The sequence below is a fragment of the Peromyscus californicus genome, unplaced genomic scaffold, assembly GCF_007827085.1.
Source record: "Peromyscus californicus insignis strain IS unplaced genomic scaffold, ASM782708v3 Scaffold_20__1_contigs__length_68692818, whole genome shotgun sequence".
NCBI classification, from domain to species: domain Eukaryota; kingdom Metazoa; phylum Chordata; class Mammalia; order Rodentia; family Cricetidae; genus Peromyscus; species Peromyscus californicus.
In genome coordinates, this window is record NW_026294503.1 from 4,508,974 (window position 1) to 4,517,654 (window position 8,681).

The 8,681-nt window shown below is 52.8% G+C and overlaps 1 long non-coding RNA gene across 1 annotated transcript; it reads left to right on the top strand.

Moving 5' to 3' along the window:
* The first annotated feature begins 1,451 nt into the window (after positions 1–1,451).
* LOC128116425 (uncharacterized) lies at positions 1,452–6,000 on the top strand. Its single transcript, XR_008220445.1, has 3 exons — positions 1,452–2,212; positions 3,605–3,714; positions 5,262–6,000. It is a non-coding gene; the product is annotated as an uncharacterized LOC128116425 (long non-coding RNA).
* Positions 6,001–8,681: the final 2,681 nt, after the last annotated feature.

Below are 8,681 nucleotides of genomic sequence, written 5' to 3' on the forward strand. Positions count from 1 at the left end.
TGCTGGGACTGGATTTAAATGCAGCTTCCCAGTGTCCTAGCAGCTGACTGAGGGTGCCACTCAACCCTGGGCATCTTGGGGCCCTGATCAAATAATGGCCTCTGCCTCCTCTATACGGTTTCGGCTGCTGTCCAGGGTCAGCCTACAGGCAGGGCTGCTGGAGAGAACGGTTTCACAAAAGGAGAAACCAAGGCTCTGTGAAGTCCTCTGGGGCCTCTGGGGCCAGCGAGAGACAGAACCCTGGCTGGGCTCCAAATCCCCACTCTGCCTTTGGAGTCAGGGGAGGCGAGAGTCTTTTTGGTTTGGTTCTGTCATGGAGTTGTGAACGTCTCCAGACATCAGCCACTCATTTTAAAATCACCTCTGGAGGGCCACGGTGTGCTACCTGGATCTCCTGGAGCCCAGGGTCCTCGCACTGTGAGCTGAGGATTAGACACCACCTTCCCAGGCCTCCTCCCAGTCTACCTTCAGGACCTCCTTTCTGTTCAGGATTCATTCCCACCAGACAGAGAAAGCACAGCTCCCTAAGAACCGGGGTTTAGTCTTGGCTGCAGGTGGGAATACCTGAGAAGCAGTGAGAGCCCAGAGCCAGACTGAGTACCAGGCCCTTAGAGGAACAGCTGTCCTTATAGCTGGCCCACCCCGGAAGGACACCTTAGTGGCTGGGTGTCCAACACGGGGTACAGTGGATGTGGATGGTACAGAGTGGTGACTCAGCTGGTCATTGGTCCTCCTCCGGACTTCCTTTCTTGTAGGGTGATGTGTGGAGGGACTGTGTGCTTGGGGTAGCCCTTCTCCAGTCTTTTCCCACCAGTTCTTGGGCAGGGCTCGCCTCTCTTAGCCTGTGTGCATAGGCATGTGTGAGTAGCTTCTTGTGGTATTCTGGTAAAGCAATTGAGGCTTCTCTATAAATATGGGTTCCCTCCCTTCCTCTTCCTTCTTTTGCTGCCCATCTTTATTTATTCACGTCTCCTCCAGAGGAAGCGAAACTCAGCTTGCCCTCTTCTAGGCGGCACAGCCTGGGGGCTGGGTGAGCATGGGAACAGACAGAAACTTCCAGATGCAAATGGATCTGTTGACCACCCCACACCGCTAACTCCAGGTCAGTGGCTTTTACCCCTTTGAGGATCAGGACTGAACAGGTTGAATTAAACCAAGGGAGGACAGGATCCTGTGGGTTCCGTGTGTTTAAAATGGGGCTTCATTAACTGAGCATTTCTCTTTCTGAAGGCAAGTTTGAGAAGCAGGAATGTATGGCCGCCTGAGGGCCAGGTGGCCAGCAGGCAGCTGGGGTGTTGGGAGCGGGGCTCCACTAGGTGCTTGTGCTATTGAGGACCCCACCTGACCTGTCACATGTTATTGGGGAAGTCAGGGTCCTCCTCTTGGAGTTCATGGTCTCATTGATCAAAGAATAGAAGAATGGACTCAAAAGAAAGCTTGAGGACAGTTTTATTAGAGTTTAAAAGAAAAAAAAATATTTTGGTTTTGAGACAAGGTTTCTCTGTGTGGCCCTGGCTGTCCTGGAACTCACTCTGGAGACCAGGCTGGCCTCAAAGTCACAGAGATCAACCCACCTCTGTCTCCCAAGTGCTGGAATTAAAGGCGCACGCCACCACTGCCTGGCCAAAAGAAAATTTTCAAAGCAAGCAAACTGTGAATCTAGGCAGCTGCCTGGAGGAGGGAGATGGAGAAGAGGAAGTCTGACGCTATCTTCTTAGAGTTAGACTTGGAGGTCAGCCATGTGGTGGACAAGAATCCACTTGGCAGAGCGGGGAGCTTTACAGAAAAAGCGATGTCCAAAGTATAGGGTAAGCATGCTTAGAACAGGGGTAGAAAGATGGAAAGGAAATGTTACTCTTTCCGAGTAATTCAGAGAACTGGGCAGAATGAAGCCGCATGGCTGTGGCTCTGTAAGCCACCACACTGAGGGTGGGAATTCATTAAGGGATAATTATTCCTCCCCTACCTTTAACATGCTTAAAGTAAACTTATCCTCCCGAGGGCTGGTCCTTGGCCAGGTGATTGACAGGCCCAGCTGGATTAACACTTTTTAAAATATGTTTTCAGCAGCTTTGAATGTTGGGGTGCCACTCAGGCCAGGCTGGCCTCCACACAGCCCCCATCAAAGTGACTGTAACACTGGTGGGCCCTGAAAGAGTTACCCCAGGCTGAGAGTTAGCTTGTTGCCTGCTGCATGACGGAAACTCAGGAGGTATGTGAAGGTCAAAAGGCCGAAGGGTACCTAGAGGGGGCTCTCACCTGGAGGACAGATAGCTGCTTCCTCTGTGTCCCCGAAAAAAGGGGGAAGGAAGAAGAGGGAAGGTGGGGAGGAGGGGGGAGAGTACTGTGCACCTGTGATCTCCTTTGTAAGGCTCTAATCCCATCATGGGGTACATCCCTCAGGACCGCATCTCACCCTGTCTCCCAAACACCCCACTTGAAATCCCTAAACATTATCACATGGGGAGTGAGGCTTTCCTTGAGTCCTTTTGTGCCGCTGTGGCAGCATTACCACGGACTGGGTGATGTGGTAAGAACAGATATGTTTTTTTCATAGCTTGGATGGGAAGTCCAAGATTGAGCCACTGAATGCAGTGAGCCTGCACCAGCCCATGGCAGACATGCAGCAAGCCTGCACCAGCCCATGGTAGAGATGCAGAGAGCCTGCACCATCTCATGGCGGGCATGCAGTGAGCCTGCACCATCCCATGGTAGACATGCAGAAAGCCTGCACCAGCCCATGGCAGACATGCAGTGAGCCTGCACCACCCCAGGGCAGACATGCAGCGAGTCTGCACCATCTCATGGCAGACATGCAGCAAGCCTGCACCACCCCAGGGCAGATATGCAGCGAGTCTGCACCATCTCATGGCAGACATGCAGTGAGCCTGCACCACTCCATGGCAGACATGCAGCGAGTCTGCACCATCTCATGGCAGAAAGTAGAACTCAAATTTAGAGTCTCAAGGCCTTTTACCATGGTCATTAAACCAAAAATAACGGCTGGGCTCTGGGGTCCTCCTCACCTGCAAAAGGCCCCAGGTCTTTAATATTATTGCCTTGAAGACTGTTTAACACACCCTTTTAGGGAGCAAGCTTCAGTATACGGGTTACAAAGGGTTAAGGATGTAGGTGTGTCCAACCTGTGGCTAAGGAGAGCTATGCATACAGCCCAACACAAAAACCTGTATTCACGTGAACACTAAGAGATTTCTGTGGGTCTCCCCACCTTGAGCATGAACTTTGTAGGTAACACCTTCAAGTCACAATGTCAAAATATTGGATGTGCCTGGTAAAGTCTTCAGAATAATGACAATAAACTAGAGAGATAAGGGCAAGCCTTCCCCACCCTTCCTGCCTCTGTCACCACAAACGCTTGAGTCCCAGTGACAAGAATGATGCCCTAGAGCGGTGTTTCTAACCGTCCTGATGCTGTGACCTTTCATACAGTTCCTCATGCTGTGGTTGACTCCAACCATAAAATTATTTGTTGCTACTTCATAACTGTAATTTTGCTACTGTTATGAATCATAATGTAAATATCTGTGTTTTCTGATGGTCTTAGGAGACCCTTATGAAAAGGTCATTTGCCTCCCTCCCAAAGGGGTCACGACCCACAGGTTGAGAACTCCTGCCCAGGAGCATGGCGGTGCAGAGAATTTGCAGTTTGGACCTTGAAGATGACAGGAGACAGAAGACCAGAGCAGAGATGAGGTAAGAGGAACAAGTCAGTATGTGGACAACAGCCGTGTGTGAGTCTGGTGCCAGACTACGGTCCAGGACGGTGGTCAACCTGACATGGCTGAAGCCAATGGACAGAGCTTGTAAACCACCAGCACCCTGCCTCCAGGGAGCACATGTTCACAGTCCCTGAATCCTGGTGTGCCTTCACTGAAAGCTGTGTGCCAACCTCGGAGTGTGTGCTTGAACCCAGAGCTTTTCAAAGTCCCGCCAAAGAGCCTCATATTGACACTAGTTTTCAGGGGCAAGAAGGGAGCTTTGTACATAGAGGTAGGAATCTGATGGACGTCGAAAATCCCAACCATGCCGTCTGATGGGTCAAGAGGGAGGTAAGCCCCTGCTATAATCCACACGGTTATATAACAGCCACAGGACGCAGTGGCTGGGTACCAGGGCCTAGAAGCCAGGCTACCGGGTTCAGTGTCAGGATTTGATTGTTCCCAAAGTCTCAGGTGTTTCTCCAGATCTCTACACTTCTGTGTCCTTCCTGGAGAGGCAGCAATGAAAACAATAACTCCTATTTTGGAAGGTGAGGGTAAGAATTAGATAAATTAAGTAATTTGTTTGTGCTAATTCGTGGTATATATAATGACTACACCGAAACACAAGAACACACAGAGACATATTAGTCATAATACTTCATGACAACACTCATGGCTAATGTCTGACAGCCAGTCAGGAGAGATGAGGCAGGGAAAGGGCAGGGCTGGGAGGGAATGGGCTGAGCTGCAATGGGACGTGTTTAGTACCCCCGACCCACGGTGACAAACCCTGGGAATCTTTTTAGGCAGCATGTGGCATGTAGTCAAAGGAAGACACGCATCCCACACTCAGGAAGGGAAATGGAGGCAGGATGGGTCATGTGGCTAGTGTGGAAATGCTGAGATTTGAGTCAAAGCCATCTGCCCCCAGAGACATCTGTGTCCACACTTCAAACTGCTGAAAATGTAATTTGTCTTTATTCAGGGTTTTTTTTTTTCATTATGAGCTGTCACAGGAGAAGACATTTGCCAAGCAAAGGGATAAATTTGTCTTAAGCCTAATTTTCAGTGAACTTTTTCCTCGATCCTCCTTTAATAGACTAGCAGCCCTTAAACTGGAGATTACATAAAACACAAAATCCGTTTGAGCTGACATCTGTCTAGAAGGACTAGACTTCAGGAGTTCATGTGTCTTAGTGTCTAGTAGGCTTAAGGTACACTATCCACACATGGTACCGTACCAGAAAAACAGAAGGCACCACAGTGCCAGCGACGGCCGCTGGTTGCAAGCGGCATTCACTACCACGGAAGTACGACGCGGGGCTTGAAATGGTGAGATGCCTGCTTACAGGGCTGAGGCAGTCAGAGCTGAAGGTCAAGCCCAGGACCGCAGCACGTCTCCGGAAACAACAGCTACAGATAGTGTTGAGAATTTCACCGACTGTGGAGGACTTCACCGGCGTGTGCTCGTAAGCACACTCTTGAAGGGGCCTGGTGACGGTTTCACCCCAACCGCGGACCTTCGTTTTCTTTCCCTAGGCATGCTCCTTGCCCTGTCATTCGTCAGCAGATAGAAGGTGCCGGGAGCACCATCCTCGCATCTTCTAAACACCCTGAACCAGCCACCAGTTTGAAAAGAGCTGGGATACTTGCTAAAATGCAGGTGTCCTGGCTGTCCCCACCTTTACTGACCAGAGTAGGGGATTCTACATTTCCTTCACGTCCTCTACATGGCCCTGGACAGGTGTGGAGGAGAGGAAGAGCAGGGAGGAACCTTCCCGGACCCCGCTGCTCCGGGTTTGTCCGAGCTTTGCCCCTAGCCCTTCCCACGTGTCTTAGAACACGCTCCCTTTCGCGTGGACTCTCAGGGGTAGCAGCTGCCACGGGGCTTTCTAACCCACGCTGGCTGGGCGTGGCTGGGCCCCTCCATCCCGGGGGCGCTGCACAGAAGCCACCTTGCTCTGTCTCCATCCCTTCCATCGCCGCAGCCAGGCCCGGCTCAGCCGAGGGCCGCATCCTTGCGGGTGGGGCCATCTGGCCACACACCCGGCCGTGACTCAGCCTCGGCGGGCGGCACAGCCTCGGGCCGTGCGGGGACAAAGCTGCGCCACCGCGCCCCACCTGCAGGCCGCCCGGCTCCCCCGCCCTCCGCTCGGCTCCCGGAGGGAGGTGCTGGCTGTTGCCAGGCAGGCTGGGCCCGCGGCGGCTGCGGTTGGCTCCCGGTCGCCCGCCGCCCCCGCACCGCCTCCGCGCGCTGAGTCACCCCGCCCCACCGGCCGCCGCCCCGCGGCTCCCCTACCTCTGCGCCTGCGCGTGCCGCTGCACCCCCGTGCTCCCACCGCGCGCGTGGCCTGCACGCGCGCGCGCGCGAAGCGCCGGGCACGCGGAAAGGTCATCGGTTCTTCCACTTTGCTGCGGTAGCCGACAGGGCTGCCCACGAGACCCCTCCACTGTCTTGCACTGTCACTAGCCTGTTGCCCTAGCATCCTCTCTGATGTTGTTGGAACGCCCCCACCCCGGTTTGAGCTCTGCCGCAGTGACATCGCTGCCCCGCACCGCCACCACCATGCTTCTTGCTCAGTGGACCACAGAGGTTGAAGTCCACGAGACTCTCCTGAGGGCGGCGCTGTAAAAACCCGGAAGCCAGGCTGCACCCAGGCCCACCCACCCAGACCACTCAGCGGTGTGTGACCCTGGCCTTGGGTAAAGTTCCCTAGGTGGTGCCTGTTGGACCAGGATGATAATCACCAAATTAGCAAGCCCCGGGGGTGTGTTTGAACGCTGGCTTTGGTGCAGGGGACTGAGAAGGGCCGGTACACCTGCGTTTCCAACAAGATCCTGGTATGGGGAGCAGAGGCAGGAGAGGGACTTCGTGAGGGGAGCATCACGCTTCAGTCTTGTTTATCCTCCTAAAGGAAATGGTGCCTCCGGGAGCAGCTCAGTGGTAGAGTGCTTGACAAGCATGAACTAAGTCCTGATTCTGACCCCAACTCTGAATCTCCCCCTTAGGTAGTTCTGGGACACTGGACAATGGCTATTACGCGCTAAGCCTCCGTTTCTCCTGCAAAATGGAGTTACTGTCATGGCTACCTCACCGGACTGTGGGCAGGGCAGCACAAGACAATGCAATACGGCCTCAGATCAGTGACTGACACCCCTTGGAGGCTGTGTGCTTGTTATCCATCAGAAACATTGGCAATTTTGATTTCAAACGGGCTGGAAATTTTAAGTAACTGCCATGTTTGTGCTGCTCTGTCTTGGAGTTCTTCTCAAATCTGAACACCCGCTTAAACCACTCCAATGGCCTAATCAAGAGCTGCCCAGGTATGTTGATGATGGAGTCTGAGACCAGAGACCCCACCTAGGGAAGGCATTAGGAACCAGAGGCCATGGATTAACGGTCACCTCCCTCAGGCTGTGTGTGTGTGTGTGTGTGTGTGTTTGTGTGTTTGTGTGTGTGTGTTGGGGGCGGGGGTCACACCTCCTGCCACCCAGGCTCTGATGGATGGCTCAGTAAACAAGTCTTTGTTTGTTTTTAAAATAAGCTTGTTCACAGAATCCATAGACATTGCTCAAGGGACCCGAAGCTGACGTGGGGGCTCCTGTCCGAGCCCCCAGCCAAGTTTCCTGAGTACATTTGGATCCCGCAACACTATTGTGGAACTTGCTCAGTGCGCCCTCCTCCACACCCTGCCTTGACAGTAGGCTTTTTGATGTCCTGCTCCATCCTGAATACTCGTCACCAAGCGAATCGCCTGACAGGCAGTCTAACTGATGCTCATTCACTCCTCATTATCAGTGTGAAACTGCTGGAGGCTGCAGACTGGCCACCTGCCTCCCTTCTCTGACCCTCGGCCTTCTCTCGCGGCTTGGATTAACGTCCTCTCTTAGGTTGCCCCTGGCAATCCTTAAACTGCAGTTATTCTTCAGCTGGTCATAATCCACTTTACTTTTCCATCTCAGGAGTGCCGGCTAGTTCTACCTCAACTGGACACAAGCTGGAGTTATCTGAAAGCGGGGAGAACCTTGATTGAGAAAATGCCTTTGTAAGATCCAGCCATAGGGCATTTTCTTAGTGATTGGTGGGGGAGGGCCGGGCCCAGCACATTGTGAATGGTGCCTGGGTTCTGAGAAATCCATGAGGAGCAAGCCAGTAAGCAGCAACCCTCCACGGCCTCTGCATCAGCTCCTGCCTTATCTGAGTTCTAATCCTGACCTCTTTCAACAATGAACAGTGATTTGGAAGCCTAAGCCACTCTTTCCTCTCTGTGGAGGTCTGAACAAAAATGGCTCATAGGGAGTGGCACTATTAGGAGGCGTGGCCTTGTTGGAGGAAGTGTGTCACCGAGGGTGGGCTTTGAGGTTTGCCCAAGTCAGGCCTAGTGGCTCACTGTTTCTTCCTGCTCCCTGTGGATCCGGATGTAGAACTCTCAGCTACCTCTCCAGCACCATGTCTGCCCGCATGGCACCATGCTTCTGCCATGATGATAATGGACTGAACCTCTGAATTGTAAGCCAGCCCCAATTAAATGTTTTCCTTTATAAGAGTTGCTGTGGTCCTGGTGTCTCTTCACAACAACAGAAACCCTAACTGAGACAGTCCCCAAACTGCTTTTGGTCATGGTGTGTCATTGCAGCAGTAGAAACCTTGACCAGGACACCAGATTACCTTCCTACATTTCACCTTGGATGTGTTGTATAAGATGGTTGTAAATGCCCTGCTAGTTAGGACCTGAATGCCCTTAAGGTCCCTGATGGGTTTTCTGAGGGAGCATTGATTTGGCTTTGTTAGAGGACATGGAGCTGGTTATTTTGGCAGATGAGGTTAGTTTGGCCTTCCTCACTTGGCAATCCCGCAACACCCCTGGTACATTGCCTGAGTGCTCTGTGAGGTAGACACCGCCTGCCCCTTCCCCTGCCCACGTCTGTCTTGGCAGACAGTATGTGCACATTGCTTGA